At 45.8% G+C, this 21,389-nt stretch overlaps 2 long non-coding RNA genes across 2 annotated transcripts; both read right to left on the reverse strand.

Moving 5' to 3' along the window:
• Nucleotides 1-3,920: 3,920 nt before the first annotated feature.
• On the reverse strand, nt 3,921-5,428 carry LOC125540908. The gene is made up of 3 exons (XR_007297406.1): nt 5,059-5,428; nt 4,518-4,950; nt 3,921-4,147 (listed from the first exon to the last, which is right to left on the reverse strand). It is a non-coding gene; the product is annotated as an uncharacterized LOC125540908 (long non-coding RNA).
• A 413-nt stretch (nt 5,429-5,841) lies between these two features.
• LOC125540909 lies at nt 5,842-7,817 on the reverse strand. The gene is made up of 5 exons (XR_007297407.1): nt 7,232-7,817; nt 6,826-6,880; nt 6,204-6,304; nt 6,054-6,109; nt 5,842-5,901 (listed from the first exon to the last, which is right to left on the reverse strand). It is a non-coding gene; the product is annotated as an uncharacterized LOC125540909 (long non-coding RNA).
• Between the last annotated feature and the right edge of the window lie 13,572 nt (nt 7,818-21,389).

Here is a 21,389-nt window from a genome sequence, read left to right on the forward strand (position 1 = left end):
GATAAAGTATTAGTATAAAACTATAAATACTATAAAGGAACGTTTTTTACTCAATGATAAGCAACTCAATTTCTATTAATAACTTAACTCGCAATATAAATTGTTCATATGCGATAAAACTTATCATGGAAATTAGCACAAGCTATGTAGTCTGTTGCTTGTGTGCTCTCCAATATAACTACTTGGTAAATGCACAAGCAGCACATTTACCTACTCATCATGTGAAACTCTGCAGGAAGCTTCACAAATGCACTCACCTTTCTGAAAAGCATAGTAGACACCACGACCCTTTACATCTACCTGCTCATCATGCAAAAATCTGAAGGAATCTCCCTGACTGCATAGGATTTCTGAAAGCATAGTAGACACCACGGGATTCCCCCTTATTTCCTGGACCATGGTGTCTGTCATGCTCCCATTTTGGGTTATCCTTCTTAGAACCCCCAACCAGTGTTCGCATTTATCTAAACCGGTTCTCTGAAATATAACCATGAACACAAAAATTAGTCGGCAATCATGATGGTTAAGTGGAAGAACTTAAGAAGGTTAGTGGTAAACTATATGGCCTAGTGATGATATAACCACGGTAGCTTAAGAAACATGACTGAAGCCGCATCACTTGTGTCATTATCCAGCCAATATTCACCTTTTTAAATTGTAGAATGAAGCCACTGTGAACATACTGAGATACAAAGCATGAAGCTTCTAAATTCCGTACCTATACATCAATACAAAGCATGGGGAGCGCATGAAGCTTTTAAACTTCCGAACCTATACATCAATGCAAAGCATGGGGAGCAAACATATTCTTGTTTTTCCGTGATCTATGCTTCTGCCCGCTAACTCATTCATCCTACTTGTTGCTTCCTTGAGCCTCTCATTTGTATGGAATTTAAGTAGTGGGTTTAATTTAGAACAACCAGTATCTACAGAAAAATATAATAAGGGAAATTTCAGTAGCTTTGGGAGAAATTTAAGAACTAATTTAAATACATTGCAAATCTCAACTTTGATATCAATCTTAATTTTCTTTGAAGAAATTGTGTACAGCTAGGTTATCATAGAAGGATATCACCTAATGCTGAGCTATGCCCCACATGGACACCAGGCAATCGCAGCACTGGCCACGGTTCTCCAGCCACACGAACCCATGGTACGGGCCTACTCCCATGCCAACCTTGCCAGAGATAGTCCACCAGAGAAATCCTCCCCGTGGTCTGAGCAGGTTCAGATTTACCTTTGGCATTAAAAACAACACACACACACAATATTAGTATAATGCAAATGCTTTATACATACACATAGGCTTCATTTCTGATCCAAATTATGGAATATGAGCAGATGTACAACCCAGAGAAGTCCAGTACAGTACGCTTCATGTGGAATTCAAGTTGTTAAATTAAATAACTACATGCACCAAGATAACAACATGTGCTTTTGTATATTAGTTCAGTTCATAAAATCTAGCAAAGGTGTATGCTCACTCATTTCTCTTTGGTTCCATTCCTCTGTTCTTCCTTGGTGCAAAACATGAACTATTAACCACGTGAATCTTTTCCGCCTATAATTGGCCCTTTTAAATGTTTTCTTTCCCTTGTTCTTCCACTTCTGGCATTACTACAGATGTCTAGACTTCCTATATTTTGCTTACCTTATGCATCCTACAGCTTAATGGAGTGTCATTCAGTTTTTGGAATGCTCGAATGGAAATATACATTATCTAGTAAGTTATTTAGTAATTTAAATAAATCATGTAAGTTCACTTTTCTTAGTTTCTTAGACTGAAGATACTTGTGATATGTTACGAGTGGAATCTATGAGAGAGAAAAGGCAGTTGCATTCTTGAAAAGAACTGATTTCATGCGCTTGAACGTTTCGCCGGGACCCAACTCCAAACCATGGAAAGGCTCGAATCTGTTTTTAGAACATGGCTCTGCTGTTGTATAACTACCTATGAACTCACAAATCTAGAAGGCCATTCACCATATGCAATGAATACACAATGTTTTATTGATTGGTGACAATAAGTACAAAAAACAGTAAGCCTCATGTGGATAGAAAAGGATGACAGGCTTGCTACCGAGAACATACCGACTATAGAAAAAGGATGTCAGGCTTGCTTCTAGTTCTTGAGTTTTTGGTCAGATATCAGCTCATCAACCAAAATTCTTCAATGCAGGCTCAGTAACCTCATTTCAGTTCCTTCTTTGTCAACTATTTCATCAATGCAGGCTCAATAACCGTCCAGACCTAAACCCATTATCAAAATACTCAGGATATTAGCTACCGATGAGCATTCACAAGCGACATATCTAAAACATTTAATAAATCTCACGAGGTGAACACTTACTTGGAAATACTTTGGAAGAGTGTTGTATTTACAAGACCTCTTGAAATGCCAGTAGGATCACTACATGCCGCAGATGTAGAACATATGCCGGGCATATTGTGCTTAAGCCACCAAAGACTTAAAGTCTCGGGAATAAGTAGGTGGTCACGTCCAACATTGTGATTGATCATTAAAATAGTATTCTGACTAAAAATATTCAATTCTTAGTAGTAACACAGTTCTACCAGATTGCAATAATACCGGATAAGCCTCCAAATAGGTGCATGTTGACAAGAAAATATGACTGGTATACTAAGTATTTACTATGTTGCAAATAACTTAGAATCACAAGGAATAGTAACCGAAACAACATCAGCCAACACCCAGCCTTCTATAGTTCTTCAACACTTTTTTGAATGGATGCTTCTAAGGACACATTTTTAATGGATGCTTCTGATGGTATTGTATATGCAATCAGTGACAACATGAGTAAATAATGCTTAAGATGATGGTGCACTTGACACTAGTTGCATTCCAAATGGGCCCTGATCACATGTTGTGGTCAACTAAAAGAAAGAGAATTATCCTGCTGTCAATGTTGCTGGAAGATCAAGATTTACATGTACACAAAATACATGTATGAGAGAAGTTTTGGCATCTCAAAGACTCTTACTGCTTTTACGTTAGCCTTGCATCTCTCAAATCTTACAGTGATTTCCTTCATGGTAACCGACAATCACACACTCGATTAAACCAACATTTCTATATTTACAGTGCACTGATATAGAAAAGATCTTTTTTAAAAGAGATGATGTTACAGAAGAGACTGAAAGGGAACTAAGACACATTTGCCAAACGACTTATGTTGTTGACTTTGGTCCACTGCCCTTGGGCATTTACGCATAATTCGGAACACAAAAACAGTGTTGTATTGGTAACATTCTTGAAAGAATGATGACTGTTTTAAATACTTCCATAGAGAAAAACTAAGATGCTGAGAAAAACACAATTTTCTGATCCACCAGAAGTGCTTTCGGACATCCAAAAAGATTTGATTCCAGAAGGAACGGAACAATTCGCATGTACTTACGTCATAAGAACATAAAGTTAACTAATATCCATATGGGGTAGAACTAAAATGCTTAATGATACCAATGCTGGAATTCAGAAATGTTGGCTGCAAGATGCTATCCAAAAGACAGAAAAAACCCTGCTCAAATAGTTCGAGTGCATAATTCCTGGAGTAGGCAAGGAGCTAACCCCAGGTTTCTGCTCAAACTCTCGTGCCATGTACAGTGGGACATGGTTTTGAGAAAAACAAAATTTTCCATTATGATCCTGAGTACATTCTACTTCCAAAATATTATTGGTTACATGGACAGGGAGATGCTTCTAGTTGGGGAACTTAAGTGCATATCCAGTGGCCGGGAAGAAAGTGCCAAAAATAAAACAAGCCATATATTTCTTTGAAACGCCTATGTCCACACAAAGAATTAGACTCAATTTATTTCACTTATTACTACATCACAATGAAAAGAACATGAGTCCAAAATAGTGAAATAGCATAGAGAAGTACTGCAATCAAAACATATGAGTGGTCATTGTAATCCACATTGATTCGATGAATGGCATACAAAATGTAAATCAAATATTATTGAAGGGGAGATTGTTGACCTAGTAGAAACGGTATCTTCCTATCAGAACCATGCGACTACAAAAATCCTAATGTACTGAAAATACATCATGGGCAATTTCTTCAATAAACTAATATCAGATAAATGGCCTTCTCAACCAGCAATCTTCTCCTTCAGAATGTACCTGGGTACGTAAAGATACAAAATTACCGATCAAATATCTACAACACAAACTGAACCGAATCAAAAGCAGTTTTGGCTAAAAACTTTGCTGATATCAAACTGCTATCAAACAAGTGGCCTTTTGGACCAACATAGGAAAGAAGCATAGGTTTCTCAATTTGGAATAGAAGAGCTCTTCATAAATCTAACAAACTAAACAAAATCAAAAGACCTAGAGCTATGGGGGCTCACCAAATACATGGAGGCGATCAGTACCCAATGGCCATATGCAAGGCCGATGCAGCGAGGATAAAGTAAACAATATGCAGAAGTAGAATCTGTGGCTCGAGCAAGAAAATAAAAAAATACTATAAAAAGGGGAAAACACAAACCTTAGAGGGAAATGTGGGTTCACCAAGAAAATGGAGGCGAGCCGATGAATCTCCGTCACTGCATGCGAACCTGAAGCAAAGTAAATACAAATGTGCATCAAGATATATTAACATGTGACTTGGGATTTGCTTCATCCTTCGAACCCAGCACTTGAATTTGTAACCTTCAGGGGTGAGCAATTTATGAAAGCATATCTCTCTCTAATTTATCAAATTCTTCTTTCTTATAATTGTAGATTCTGTACAATAATTTGAATGAATAATTGGAAGAGGGTTGGGATGTGTGTGGAGAGAGAGAGAGAGAAAACCATATCTCAGCACCAACACGATGTTGGGGGGAGCCTTCTTCAAGAATCACCAACCTATTTATTTTCGTAACATATGCTTTTATCGCAGCTCTATCCAGTGGCCTAACTGATCGAATGCTGATCACCTGTTAAAACATATCAGTAGAAAATAAGTTAGTATTCATGGCATGTACCATGTAGAGTAAAATCATATTGATAGTTACACTGAGAATATATTTTAGAAAAGAAGTTACCTCAGCACTGATTCCTTCCCCCGACAGTATTCAGCAGCCTGTAAACAAACTGAGCATTATAATATGTCAAAATAAAAATGCTGAGAGAGTAATTCAATCCAGCAATAGAACATTCCATATTAGGACAAAAATACAAAAGAAAACCACAATTTCCAAAAGGTCTGTATCTGAATGAAATCATTGCACACACCAGAGCAAAGTTGATATTGTTATAAAAATGTACTTCTTGCTACAAGGACAAAACCAGAAAAGACCATGTGCAAAATAAACTTTCTCGTCAATCTAGCTGGGGGCCTGTTCATATGAAGAAGAGAAGGATCAGCAAAGGAAATAACATATCAAGAAAAGAAAAGAAAAAAAATATTAGAATGTAAATATGTTTGCTCATCGATTAGCTTCTGCCTTTTTGATAAACATATTATGTTTTAATTTGCTCCGTTGTTTTCTTTTTCTTTTTTAGCAAACTGCCATATATGGTACACGAAGAAGCATTTACCTGAAGGCATTAATATCTTTTTCAGCTTTTTAGTCTTACTGAATACTCCTGAAGGAGTCAAGGACTTGTTTGCTGCTGTATATTAATAGGAGTAGGTAAAAGGCCAGTGTGGGTGAAAATATTATAAGGACAAATACATTAAATTCAATGACAAAATCAAGCTTTCAAATGATGCTTATGTGGTATTGCAACGAACTCCGACATCCAAATGTACTGTAAAATAAAAAAATTATCAACTGCTTCCTTAAGTGCAAGATCGACATCATCCCCTAAGTGCTTCTCTAATGAAGCTGAATGTGCAAGATCGACATCATCCCCTAAGTGCTTCTCTTCTCAACTGCTTCCTTCTGGATGTTTTGAATGTTCAATGGAAAACACAATTCAAAAATACATGGTCAGATAATTGCAACCTCAGTTTATTTATAGAAGAATGTTATTGAAAGAATTGCATCCAACCAAAAACAAACCTTAATTTGAGACATATAGTTTGATGCCTTACCTACAGTTGTAACCTTCTGAGCAAGTATGCCAATCTGCATGTTCGAACGGAATTTTCTATCGGAGAGTAAGCAGAGGTTTATACATCAGAATCGTCTATGAGAAGCAAGCAGAGGTTATACATTATATAGAGAAGACTAATAGAGAGTACCAACTCGATATTTCTTGCTGGTCCATACTTCCATTGTCGGCATGAAAATGAAGCACTGCCACCGTTGCCGGCTCCTCCAAATGCCCATCGGTGTAGGCATGCTGGAGAACATACAGTACTGCACGAGTCAAACCGAAGAAGCAAAGAGCGTAGGAAAATAGGCAATTGAATACTGAAAGAAAGGAGAAGATAACCACCATATATGTTATTTTGCACAGTTCATTACATGAGTCAAATTACAATGGTTATATTCCAAGGCCATCTGATAGTCCCTATTTTACAAAGCATGGCTTTGATGAACATACCAATCAGCTACTCTTAACGTTCCACATCACCTAAGCTAGCACCGATTGCAGAAAACTTACAATATTACTTAGAGGTGCTTATCATCACCTACTCTTAACGAATTATTTGCATGGCTTATCATCAGCAGTTATGTTTTTACTGCCTTTAGTATTTTAATTAGGCTTCATTCAGAACTACTGCTGCACATTAAGTATGAGAAGGTAACAGCAGGCAAAATATCACTCTAGGCACCGGTCAAGTTTCAGTTGAGAATTCACACATTATATAAGAAATATATGTGATGATAGATTTGAATCTGAAACGAGATCATGTATACCTTGTAAAAACATCATTCGCCAAAGGGGCAAGTATCCCTTCTAACGTCAAAGTACCTACAATCAGTCGACGTGAAATATCACTAAATAGATCAAATAGATAGATTACAACCTACAACTCAAATAAATGGATCACACGTCTTTGCTTGAGAAGTTTGTACTGCCAAAAAAAGAGAATCTTGAAAAGAAACACCAATATCACTAAACTTTACCCCAACACAATTGCAGATCCTATGCCACTTCTTTCATTATAATCAAACAAGAATTCAGAATATACATAATGCAAATTACAAAAATTAGGGAGTAGCTTGAGGCCTGACTGAGTTGTAGGGGGAAATTAAGGCAGCAGGGAAAGGTCGCAAGTTAAGAGGAACATCTGCGCGTGGTGCTCACATATTGGGTGCTCACCATCGACGTCATAGGGGGCAGGTTGCTGACATCCACCTGTACCTCCGTGTAACCCCCGACCTCCTCCTTGTCCGCCGCCGTATCTCCTTCCATCATGAAGCCTACGCCGTTCTCCTCATCTCCTACGCCCCGACTCTCTGCTCCGACTGCGCCCATGGTTCACCTCGACCACGAGCGCCTGCTCCGTCCACTCGCACGCGATCTCACCCGGGGCTCTCCCGGTTGAACCCACCTCGTTCTGGCCACCGTCAGCGGAGGGGGGTGGGTAGGGGACGTCTGCCGGAGCACGGACGAGGAGCAGCCACACTCACGGTCGTTGCTGCCAAAATTTGAAGGAGGAAGATGGGGGATGGGAGGTGGATACCCGATGCGCTGCACGGCGAGGCACGGTAGCGACCCCAGCCATGGGTCTCGATCGATCTGCCTCGCGGAGTGGAGGCAGGTCGCTGACGGGAGGGAGGAGAAGAGGATGGTGTGCGTCTGCGGCACGGGTAGGGGGAGGCCAGCGGCGGCTAGGGTTTGCGGGACGCGATTGGACTTTCTCTCGGGATTATTTTTGCTGTTTTTTTTTCGTGCGTGCGAGGGGATGCGAGAGCACAAGGGGCTGGCTTTTCGTAGGTTAACCGTCATAGATTTTTTTTAAAACGATTTTCTGTCGCTGAACCATATTGTTTCAGAACGGGCCTCGTGGTAGCCTGCCATTTTTTTGGTCGGTCTCGAGGGAGGAAGGGGGGATCGCTGGGTAGCGGGAGGTGAGATGGAGGACGAAAATTAACCATCTCTGGTGAGACGAAAATTGACCGATGGAGACTACCAACTGCCAAGGTTTTGGATCCTAAGCCGTCCTTTTTTCTCGAGGGTCACCGGAATTCGCGGTTACCACGGTAACCGCGAAATTCCGAAAAAAACTCGGGCGAAATTTAAAATCAAAATTTGAATTCAAATATTTTTGACGTCGATATACTAAGTATTTTACTCATACATATCATGGACCATTCCCTGGCGTAGTGGTTAGTGGAGCGCAACTACAGCTTGCGCGTACGTCGCGAGTTCCACCGCTGGTCACTGCAGCATTTTTTAACTTTTGCTTTTTTTCGAAAAAAATAAAACTGCACGAGGCCAGACTCGAACCCGCGACTTGCTGCTAAGGAAACGATACCTTTGCCAACAGGCCACTACCTGTTCTGTCGATATACAAGAGATGCTACTTATTTAACTATGCAGTGAACGTTTGAATTCAAAAATTTCAAAATATTCGAGATATTTTGCTCGTTATGTGTGTTCCTCGAGGGGCGACGGTAAACGCGGTAACCGCGCGAGATCGCGAAATTTCGCTCGGTACCAAAAACGCTGCCAACTGCTTCATTAAAAGTAGAGATACGAAAGACTGCAGAAGCTACGGCTACGACTCAAAGGTTCCCCGGAAGCGAAGACGCAAAGCGCGTCACTTTTCAAAAGGAAAGGACCGAGGCTGACTGAATCCGTCCATGTCTCTTACCGATCTTCTGCCTATATAAATCCTCCAAACCTGATATGAAGTCCCATCGCATCGCATCGATCCTACTAGAATACGTACGCAGCGTTCCCATCGATCTAGAGAGATGTTGTCGTCGTCTCCGCCGTGCTACGCGCCCGTGCCCTCGGATGACCAACCACTGCAACACGCGGATGCCCCCGTGTCCACCGTCGCCGCCACGGCCGTCGGCGCCGGGGAGCACATCCTCAGGGTCGAGGGCTGCTCGCGGCTCAAGACCATGCACGGCAGCGACGGCGGCTACCTGGAGTCCGCCGTGTTCATGGCGGCGGGCCACGCCTGGCGGGTCTGCTGCTACCTCAACGGGGCGCGCCCGCCGGCTTCGTTTCGGTGTTTCTCAGGCGCGACGACGACGACGCTGACGCCGATGCCGAAGAGAACGTCATCCACGCCGAGTACGAGTTCGCTCTGGTGCACCACCAAGGGACGCTGGTAAAGTGGCCGTCGCACCGCGAACGCGGGACCGCCTCCGCCTTCGACAAGGGGAACTCCTGGGGCTGCCCGTCGTTCATCGCCGCGGAGGACCTGAATCGCTCCAGGTTCCTCAAGGACGACTGCTTCGCCGTCCGGTGCAAGGTCACCGTCGTCCAGGTCCAGGAGTGGGCCGTCCAAGAGGACGCGAGGCCTGCTGAGACCACCGCTTGGAAGGCGTTTGCTAGGTTCTGTGGTTCCATCTGTGGCTAGATAGATGTGCTTGTTGCAATGTTTTTGGCTCCTGCATGTTTGGAAAAAATTGTAATGCGTTACCTTCTTCTTGTTTCATCATGTTTACCACTGTTTCTTGCAATATTTTTTGCTCGTATTCAGAGAAAATTATTACTATATGCTTACTAGTTCTTCTTGTTTTTTACTGAAAAATATGTCTAGATTAAATATGGTAAGGAAATAACCCCATTACATCTGCAAAAGGGACAGATGTTAACAACCGCGGAGTCACTTGGTCACACCAATAGTTTACAAGAAAATGATCCCCCTCTCATCATTGCTCCTCCCAGGTGACACCAAGGGGAAACCGAAAACCCTAATGCGGCCGCTGCCGTTGGTCTTCGCCACGTGCTGACAGTCCCAGCACCAAAGGTGCCAGGGATCATGTTCCCTCTCTCTCATTCACGGTCGACCGGTCATCGGGAGTGTCAGCGGTTGACTCATCAGTGGAGCGCGTATCCGTCACCCCTGCATAATCCTGTACTTTTTTAAGGGAGAGCCTATTGGCACTTAATTGCAATATAGAAAGGTTTACATCTTTGATTACATGCGATAAGAGGAAATCTGGAGGTTCATCCTCCCATAGCAGAAATAGCTTTGAATCATACACATGTCTGGCAAGGATGTGTGCCAAATTATTTGCTTCCCTAGGGCAATGTATAAAGCTGAGACTTGGTACTGCATGAGCAATCTGAAAACAGTCCGCCAGGATTGCTGAATATAGTGCTCAGATCTCGTTCTCCTCGTTGCAGGCATCAATGATCTCAAGGCAATCAGACTCAACTAGTGAGGTGCAAATGCATTTTAAAAAATCATTCACTTTCAGAATCTTTTTTTTTGCGGAAAAGCACATATATTATTCACATAGCAATGCTACAACTAGTTTCACAGAGTTTAACAATCTCATCCGGGCCTGAACAAAGCCACACCACAGTTCGACCCTCGTCCTACCAAAAGCTGCCAATGCATGGCTTACAGAATTTGGAGATCGCTTTATGTGAGTATACAAGAGTTTCGCTGAGACATAAAAAGCTTAATCTCACGAACTAGAAAACTACTCCCTCCGTTCCCAAATGTTTGTCTTTCTAGACATTTCAAATGAAGTACAACGTACGGATGTATGTAGACATATTTAGAGTGTAGATTCACTCATTTTCCTTTCTATGTAGTCACTTGTTAAAATCTCTAGAAAGACAAATATTTGGAAACTGAGTGAGTATATTGTGATCTGTTCATTTGTTCCTTTTTAATCATGTTCAAAGCCTCCAAGCAGTCTGTTTCGACTAAAACAGCACGTTGACTCCACTGAAGTGAGAGAGACGATCCTTCTCTGATTGCAAGTAATTCTGCCTCCAGAGAATCATAACAATGCAACAAGTGACGGCATGAACTGAAGATTATGTCGCCATTATGATCTCGTAGAATCATACCGCTTCCTGCATTTCCATCAGATTCCATATAAGAGCCATCTGTATTAAGCTTCACGGTGTTTATATTTGGCCTCTCCCATTGTAAGCTATCTGTTACTGTCTTCTTTCTCTTGTTCGATTTTGTGCAAAGAAGCATATACTCAGGTAAAACTGCTTTACCTTTGACTGAATCTGCATCCAATGAATGTGAAAGCGATAAAATGGGTTGGACATAGCTGCTCAAAAAACGCTTCGACACTTCTTCTTTTTTTTGCGGGGGTAAAGGGAGTTTTATCACATATGAATAGAGTTACAGTCGAGGGGCCAAATGTCCTCGATACATGGTGGAACCGAACCAAGCCACACAGCCGTAGCTCGTTCGGACCGGCTATATTTCGCCAGACGATCGGCAACTCTATTTTGAAGTCTACTAATCTTTTGTGGAAAAACCTCCCTACTACCAAGCAGATCTTTGATTTCCAGAACTGTATGACCGTATCTCGAGTGAACCAACGCACCGTTAGTCAAGCTAGACAGGGCTTCCGAGGAGTCCGTTTGCACAACCACTGGGAGATCGGAGTGCTGCATGGCCAAGGCCATACCCTGCATGATCGCATGTAGCTCAGCTTCGAGTGGATAGTTGCAATGAAAGATATATCGATACGCGGCCATCAGAATCTCCCCTTTCTCGTTCCTAAGCACCATCCCTGCTGCAGCAGAGCCATCCTCTTGGAGAAACGACCCATCAACCGAGAGCGCCACGGTGCCCTGCGCCGGGGCCGGCCATGGAGCTGCAAGACGCTCCATCGTGTGCCTCGGTCTGTCCATATCCACAGTAGTCATCTTCCCCTTTAGGATATCTTCAGTAGAGTAGCGGCCAGCTAACTTGATCGATTTGTAGTAGCTATCCAGGTACTCGACGGTAGACGGCACCGGGGGCGGGGGGGGGGGGGGGGGGGGGGGGGGGGGGGGCTGCCTTCCCATGGGTCATATTATTCCACAACTGCCAAATCCTCCAAACAAGCAGGATGAGCAAATCACAGACATCTTCCGAGCATCTGGCCAGCAAGGAAACCAGCCATTCTTTCCCATCAGAGATGATAGCCTCATCTCCAGGTAGTGGCCATCTTCGTCGCATATTTATTCATAAAATTCTTGCATGGGTGCAGGTTACTAATGCATGGAAAGAGTCCTCCACCTCAAAACCACACAGCGGGCAGGTGGACGTCGTAGACAGGTGTCTATAGGATTTACACAGCTGTGTAGCTAGTGTACCCGTTGCACACCTCCAAGCCGTAATCTTCATCTTCTGAGGAACCTTGGACTTACATATATAGTTCCAGCTTGATCGGTTCCCCTCCGGGTTGGTGCTAGATGCACCATTTGCAAAGGTATCGTTGTGTTCGTAAGTGGCCAGCTTGTAGGCACTTCTTACAGTAAATTGTCCACTCTTTTCCGGGTGCCAAGACAAAAAATCATCACGTTGGCGCGGCGAGGGTCGGATTTTTAGAATGTGCTCAATATCCATATCCCAGAAAAACTCCCTCAGCCGATCATACCTCCAAGCCCCATTGTCATCAAGGAAATCAGAAACCCAGTTGAAACGACAGTTCCGTTTTGGAGTGATCGGACGGAATGAGTGAGGGCGCGGGATCCACGGATCACGCCATGTCCGGATCATTGTACCATTACCAACACGCCATAAGACCCCCTTCTTGATAAGCGCAAGGCCATGCAAAACTCCTTTCCACACCTCTGAACTGGAGTTCGGGAAGACTATATCAAGTAGCTGACCAGAGGGGTAATATTTAGCTTTCAGCAGACACGCACATAAGCTATCCGGATTGTCGATAAGCCTCCAGGCCTGTTTGGCGAGCAAAGCCTGGTTAAAAGCCCTCATGTCTCAGAAACCCATGCCACCCATGGATTTCGGTAACCGTAGTCTGTCCCAGCTCATCCAAACCATTTTCCTTTTGCTGTTCTCCACCCCCCACCAGTATTGGCGAATCATACGAGTCAGGTCATCACACACTGAGTAGGGGATTTTGAAAATACTCATAAGATAGGTCGGAATGGCCTGAGCTACCGCCTTGATCAGAACCTCTTTGTTGCCAGAAGACATGTATTGCTCACTCCAGTCGACAAGAACTTTCCTTAGCCATTCCTGTAATGACACAAACTTCCCCTTGTGCATCCTGCCTTCAGGTATCGGCAAGCCCAAATATTTGGGCTCAAAAGCTTCCTGGGTAACTTCCAGAATATTTTTAACTTGCGTAGCAACAACTTGTTGGCACTGGTTTGAGAAGAGGATGGAACATTTGGACGGTTTTATCAGCTGATCAGTCGCCGTCGCAAACGTGTTCAACAAACCTTTCACTAACAGTGCCTGCTGTTCTGTTGCCTGGAAGAATAGTAGCGAGTCATCTGCAAACAGAAGGTGGGAGATTTCCGGTGCCCCCCCTGCATATCTTATCCCTTCAAGGCCATCTTGTTGCGTCGCCTTATGAATCAAGGAGGATAGAGTATCAGCAACAGACAAGAAGAGGAAGGGAGATGACGGGTCACCTTGACGGAGCCCTCTTGAGGGAGAAAAGAATCCAACAGCTTCCCATTAAACTTCACCGCATACTTCACAGATGAAACACACGCCATGACACGGGAGATCCACACAGGAGAGAAACCCCATTTTGCCAAAGCCCGCTCCAAGAAATCCCAGTCCACACGATCGTAGGCCTTCGACAGGTCTAGTTTGTACGCACACAGCCCGGGGCCCGAGTGCCTTACAGATTGTATATGATTGATGCATTCGAAGGCAATCATCGAATTATCAGAGATCAACCGTCATGGGATGAAAGCACTCTGGTTTTCAGATATAAGTTCTATCAGAAGAGGCCGGAGTCTGTTCACCATTGAGAAACAGTATAACGGAACGAGCTACGAGCCTCCACGGCGCTTGCCATCGTTAACCGTCCGATCAGGTCGATCTTGGATGTCCTGATGTTTCTCTTGGGCCGCTGCTCGGTGGAGCTATCTAGGCCGGCTGTGATTGTTCGGGCCACGTGTGCTTATTGGGCCGGCGGTTGCGTGCGTTTAACCCAACTGATGAAGTTTGAAACATGATTCTAGCCCAAAAGGTGTACGCGTCCATCCCAGCCCCCGTGAGCATTGCTCGTGCTTTAGTCTCTAAACTTTTTTTGGATACAAGCCTATTACTTATTTGTCCTGGGAAAAACTTCTATACCCACCCGTTGAGCTAAATTGTGATATTCTTGATCACTATGGAAAATTTTGAGGTTAATGTGTGCTGCACATGCGGACATTCCTAGCCTTTTGGGGTTAAGTCAGGCATGGTAAGAAGTATCCGTATATAGATTATCTGTAAATAAACGGTGGATGATTCGTTAATCCTATATGTATGCTTCTTTGGAGGTGGCGTTGACATAGTCAATTTCTTTGTTTTTGTGTCTCTCAGTTGGTGAGGTTGGGATGCCTATCTCATATATATAAATTAAGAAACAATATAACGGGGCAGAAAGTCTCCCATTATGTGAATGATTAAATTATCCTTTATGTAACTTTGTTTTCTTGATATATATATTTTCAAATGTTTACACAATATTCTAAAAATTTTAAAAATATACGGAGCGCAGAAACGCGCGCAATCATGATCTAGTACACTTGGAGACCACCTTATAAAGCACATTACACAGGCTAATAGGATGGAAATCTTTCAGTTCCTACGGGTGGGGAACTTTAGGAATAAGCACTATAGCTGTGTCGTTTAGACCATCAGGCATCACACCAGATAAGAAAAACTGTTGAACTGCAGCAACAATCTCAGTTTTTACTAAACCCCAGTTGCGCTGGTAAAACCTGGCCGGGAGGCCATCGCAGCCCGGGGCTTTGAGGGGCCTGATCTGGAACAAAGCATCCGAGATTTCCTCCTCGGTATAAGGTCTACACAGTGATTCATTCATCTCCACTGAAACTTTAGGCTGTATACAATCAAGAACCCCATCCGGTGAAAGGGTTGGGTCCTTAGTAAAGATCTCCTTGAAGTAGGAGGATGTCATTCTCTCCATATCTGATGGAACGTGACACCAAGAACCATCTTGCTTCTGCAACCGGCGTATGAGGTTTCTACGAGCTCGCCAGACAGCTCTTCTGTGCAGAAACTTGGTGTTCCGTTCCCCTTCCTTTAACCAATCAATACGAGACCGTTGGAGCCAAAGCATCCGCTCACGGTATAACAGCTCATCCAATTCGTTCATCTTTGCACGAATGACAGCATAGTCAGAACCCGTCATCTGTAACTCGTCAAGTTGTGATCGCAGCTTCTCGATCTCCTTCAACACGTTACCAAACTTAATTTTATTCCACTCTTTTAAATCCTTAAGCACCTCCTTCAGGGATTTTGCTACCAAACCCAAGCTGTCAGGTTGTTTGTGTCTGTTCCACGCCCTGGCTAGCATGTCAGGTAAAGTATGGTCCCGTTCCCACATTATCTCATAGCGTAGAGTGGGTACCCGACGTCTCTCATCTTGCTGACCCTCCATCTGGATCAAGATGGGGCAGTGATCCGAACAGGGAGTGGCCAGATGGGTCACCTTCACGGGGGGAAAAGAGTCCCGCCATGATTCATTAGCGCAAGCACGGTCCAGTCAGACCTGAACATTCCGATCCGCCTACTGACCATTGTTGTAGGTGAAAGGATAACCTGAAAAGCCCAGGTCTTCCAACTCGCATCTTTCCAAGCAATCTCTAAACGCCGCCATTTGAGCTTCAGACCGCGGCGTACCAGAGAGGTGCTCATGTTGCCAACGTGCCTCGTTAAAATCTCTGCACACCACCCATGGCTCCCGTGAGCTGGCCCTAAGCCCACACAGTTGCTCCCACATCCGATGACGATTCTCAACACGTGGCTGCCCATAAATAAAAGTTCCTCGCCAAGAAGTGCCCGAACCGCCATCTACTACCTTGACGTCAATAAAACGGCCGCAAGAATCTATCACCGTCACTGTCAACGACTCATCCCAGAACAGAGCCAAACCACCACTTCTTCCATCACTACTCACACCATGAAAGCCTTTCAACCCGAGTCTCCAACGCAGCTTTTCCACTTTAACAGAATCCTGTCTAGTCTCATAGAGGAAGACTAGTTTGGGGAAGTTGGCTTTTGAGAGGGCCAAAACCTCACGAACTGTCCGGCGGGTCCCCCCCCCCCCCCCCCCCCCCCCCCCGGGGGGCCCCCCCCCCCCCCGCGCAGTTCCAGAACAGTATATTCATTGCGTCCGGCGGTCCTCCTCGCGGGAGGCCGCCGATATCTCATTTGTAATAAGCTCCTGTGACATTCTGGCGTGTTTGCTACTAGATGTACTGCTCGAAGGCGACGTAGCCTCCTCTCCATCTTTTCCCTTACAATCCGTGATGGCAAGTAGGGTTTTGGGCTTGTTGGATGTGTGCATGCCCTCATCCCCAGCAATATCCATGTTGAGTCTTTTTCTTGCCTCACGTTCCAGCTCCATATGTTCACGACGTAACTTAGGCGGGCTGGTCGCCGTATCCAGTAGATCCGGATCAGTCCCATGTATCCGAGGATCCAACGGAGCTTTGGAGCCGCCATTATCTCCCGTCTGCTGCGGGGCCTTCGCCCTGCTAGGGTTTGGTTCGGGACGAGAACGGCTAGGGCCGTTGGCGTATAGCCAGTCACCGAACTTGAGCTTCTGTTGATCATGAACCCCAGAGCCGCACTCCTTGTGTTCATGTCCAATGAGGCCACAGAACTTGCAGAATCTGGCCAACTTCTCATAGCGAACCAGAAAAACTTGTCTTGCTTGAGATCGAACTATGCTCACAAACTTGGTTAGGGGGAGTTTTATGTCATGCTCCACCCTAACCCTAATGTAGTCGCCGTGGGTGTTGCCGTTCAATCTCATCTCCAGGATTTTGCCCGCGCCTTTCAACAGCTTGCCCACAATCTCCTGCTTGCAATAGGGATCCGGCAGCTTATGAATCTGTAACCAAATATGCATATGATCGAAGACTACCTCATCAGCTTTGGTAAACCCGTCATACGGGCACAACAGGACCGCCATGTTTCGAAATAGCCATGGCCCATGCATCATCATCCGCTCCCAATCACCCAGGCATGAGGCCTGGACTACGAATCTATTGGGACCAACGGGGCGAAATCTCACCCTTTGTGCCGGATTCCAGGACGCTCTCATATCCTTATAGAATGCGGCCGGGGAGAAATTCTTCTCGGTATGAACCCTAGCAAGGGCTAACCACCGCACGCTTTCTTGGATCACCGGATCCTCCTCATCAATTTCCACATCGTTGAAATCCTCATCGTTCAGATCTAGTTGGTCGAAGAAGTCTTCCAGGACGGAGTTCGCGGGCGCCGAGGCGCTGCCGCTTGTGGCCGAGTTGGCGTCCGAGGAGGCCATCGGGACACGGCGGGAAGACTGCAGGGATCAACGGGGTGCCGATCGGTGTAGGTTGGGTGGTGGGACTCTAGGCGGTCAGATCGCCATAGAGGAGACAAACCCTAGGCGAGGAGCGTAGGGGACGTGGGGTCACGCTTCGACACTTCAACAGGGGGTGCAGGTTTCGAATGTACAACCTCATTCCGCACATACCAGATTCTCCACAGCAACATCAAGAAGCACAGGGACTGATTGACAGACATATTACTTGCAGCTTGAAGGATTCAGTCTGTTGATGTATTGGTCAAGTCATTTAGTTTTGGTAAATCCCAACAGGTCGACATAGTGTGCCATAAGTCTCTGGCGAAAGTGCAGCGACAAAGGGCATGAAAAGTATCTTCAGTTTCAGTGCCACAAATTGGACAAAGAGACGAAATCTCAAGCGTCCGAGATCGCTTACGTTCCCATGTAGGCATAGAGTTTGTTGCAGCCCGCCAAGCAAAAATGCGCACTTTAGGAGGTGCAGTACTTTTCCAAATCGCTGACCACATAGATTGTTCACCACTGGGGGGAAATGCTGGAGAAGTCTGTGCAGATTGGTTCAACTCATCAAAGGCAAGCTTATAGGCACTTCTAACTAAGAAAACACCTGATTTCTCACCGGCCCAAGCAAGAAAATCCTCCAGGTTACGGGTAGTAGTTTTAATCTTTAAGATGAGTGAAGCATCAAGCGGAAGGTACTGTTGGATCAAGTTAACATCCCAGTTGCCATGAATATCAAACAATTCGGAGACCCACCTCAACCGGCATCGACCTTTCTGAGATATTGCCTTGTACTCAGGTTTCGGTACCCATCTGTCACGCCAAATACGGACTTGTGTGCCATTGCCAATCCTCCATATAAGGCCTTTTTTCAGAAGTTCTAGACCATGCGAAACACCTTGTCAGGAGGCAGACGGATTTGCAGAAAATACCGTGTCCTCAAGTCTGCCATGAGGGTAATATTTTGCTCGTAACAGTCGTGCACACAAGCTGTCAGGAATTGTGAGCAGACGCCATGCTTGCCGAGCAAGCAAGCCCTTGTTGAATAACCTGAAGTCGCAGAAGCCTACGCCATACTTTTTTCCAGTGTGTCTTTCTCTTGCCTTTCTCAGAGCCTTCCATGTCAACATGAGCTCCTTTACACACTACCGGAAAACGGTCCTACCCCGACGGCCAAAACTATGTCTACGGCTGCCGTCGGCCTAGTTTGAGATATGCCGACAGCCTAGTCCTGGCCGTCGGCCTACCCTGGCCGTCGGGTTACACGGAGCTATGCCGTCGGCACAGAACGGCCGTCGCCGTAGATTCAGACATGCCGACAGCAGCCGTCGGCATAAACCAGCCGTCGGCATACCTGTGGGCCCGGCGACCCCGCCCGTGACTGGCGGCTAACGCCGTCAACCCTATGCCGACGGTCGGGACGGGCGGCCGTCGGCATATCTCCACATGCCACGTCACCGATCTGCGGCACGGCGCCTCCCAAAACCCTGCCGTTTCTATGCCGACGGCAATGCCGTCGGCCATAGCTATATATTTTTTTACACGCGTTTTTTTCATATGTTTTTATGCTTTTTAATATGTTTTTATGCTTTTTATGTATTATATGAATATATATGTAGTTTGTAATTTTTCCATAGATTATGAATATATATAGTTTGTATTTTTTTCGAGCACATTAATACTGTGTCGTCATGTTCTTTTGAATATAGGTCCTTATATTTTATTAAAATCAAAAACAGCTATGCGACAGAAGTTCAGTGGCGGATGCAAACGCCCGGCACCCGTCTCCGGAGTGTGACCCCCTGACGTCCGCGGGGTGCGCCCCTCCCCTCACGGACGGCGCCGCCGCCAGCATCTGGAGGGCGGAATGAGCCGCATCGGGTCTATACGGAGGAGACGTTGCTCCCAAGTGTTTCTATGGGATGACCTACCACAACCGGGTGGTGTTGTGGCATGTTAGAAGAGGCGGCACGCATCTCCGGGGTGTGCCCCCCTAACAAACGGCGCCGCCGCCGGCACCTGGAGGGGGAAAACGGACGCATCGGGTCTACACAGAGGGGATGTAGCTGTCGGTTTGGCCCGGATGTTGCTCCCAGGTGTCCCTTCTGAGCTGACCTGACACAACCGGGTGGAGAGGTCCACTGTTCAAAGCCCTTCCGTGGAAAGTCAAAGGGCTAGATCTCATGGTCAACCGCTCCAGGGTTAGGCGGGACGGGGGCCGCTGGGGGGGGGTAGCAATGCCACCGGAGCGTGGCACCGGCCCCTCATACATGCGGGGTGTGTGGTGGCTGTTGGAAATATGCCCTAGAGGCAATAATAAATTAGTTATTATTATATTTCCTTGTTCATGATAATCGTTTATTATCATGCTATAATTGTATTGATAGGAAACTCAGATACATGTGTGGATACATAGACAACACCATGTCCCTAGTAAGCCTCTAGTTACTAGCTCGTTGATCAATAGATGGTTACGGTTTCCTGACCATGGACATTGGATGTCGTTGATAACGGGATCACATCATTAGGAGAATGATGTGATGGACAAGACCCAATCCTAAGCCTAGCACAAAGATCGTGTATTTCGTATGCTAAAGCTTTTCTAATGTCAAGTATCATTTCCTTAGACCATGAGATTGTGCAACTCCCGGATACCGTAGGATGCTTTGGGTGTACCAAACGTCACAACGTAACTGGGTGCTATAAAGGTACACTACAGGTATCTCCGAAAGTGTCTGTTGGGTTGGCACGAATCGAGACTGGGATTTGTCACTCCGTGTAAACGGAGAGGTATCTCTGGGCCCACTCGGTAGGACATCATCATAATGTGCACAATGTGATCAAGGAGTTGATCACGGGATGATGTGTTACGGAACGAGTAAAGAGACTTGCCGGTAACGAGATTGAACAAGGTATCGGATACCGACGATCGAATCTCGGGCAAGTACAATACCGCTAGACAAAGGGAATTGTATACGGGATTGATTGAAGTCCTTGACATCGTGGTTCATCCGATGAGATCTCGTGGAACATGTGGGAGCCAACATGGGTATCCAGATCCCGCTGTTGGTTATTGACCGAGAACGTCTCGGTCATGTCTGCATGTCTCCCGAACCCGTAGGGTCTACACACTTAAGGTTCGATGACGCTAGGGTTATAAAGGAAGTTTGTATGTGGTTACCGAATGTTGTTCGGAGTCCCGGATGAGATCCCGGACGTCACGAGGAGTTCCGGAATGGTCCGGAGGTAAAGATTTATATATGGGAAGTCCTGTTTTGGTCACCGGAAGAGGTTTCGGGGTTTATCGGTAACGTACCGGGACCACGGGAGGGTCCCGGGGGTCCACCAAGTGGGGCCCGCCCCGGAGGGCTTGCATGGGCCAAGTGTGGGAGGGACCAGCCCCTAGTGGGCTGGTGCGCCTCCCACAAGGGCCCAAGGCGCCTAAGAGTGGAAAGGGGGCAAACCCTAAGGGGATATGGGCCTTAGGGCCCATATTGGTGCGCCTCCCTCTCCCTCCCCTCTTGGCCGCCACCCTTGTCCCCATCTAGGGCTGCCGCCCCCCTAGGGGTGGGAACCCTAGAGGGGGCGCAGCCCCTCCCCTTCCCTATATATATTGAGGGCTGCCCACACATGCGATTCGATCTCTCGTTGGTGCAGCCCTGCATCTCTCTCTCCCTCCTCTTCTGTGGTGCTTGGCGAAGCCCTGCAGGATTGCCACGCTCCTCCATCACCACCACGCCGTTGTGCTGCTGCTGGATGGAGTCTTCCTCAACCTCTCCCTCTCTCCTTGCTGGATCAAGGCTGGGAGACGTCACCGGGCTGTACGTGTGTTGAACGCGGAGGTGCCGTGCGTTCGGCACTTGGTCATCGGTGATTAGAATCACGACGAGTACGACTCCATCAAGCCCGTTCACTTGAACGCTTCCGCTTAGCGATCTACAAGGGTATGTAGATGCACTCTCCTTCCTCTCGTTGCTGGTCTCTCCATAGATAGATCTTGGTGACACGTAGGAAAATTTTGAATTTCTGCTACGTTCCCC

Source organism: Triticum urartu, chromosome 2 (assembly GCF_003073215.2).
Source record: "Triticum urartu cultivar G1812 chromosome 2, Tu2.1, whole genome shotgun sequence".
Taxonomy (NCBI): Eukaryota; Viridiplantae; Streptophyta; class Magnoliopsida; order Poales; family Poaceae; genus Triticum; species Triticum urartu.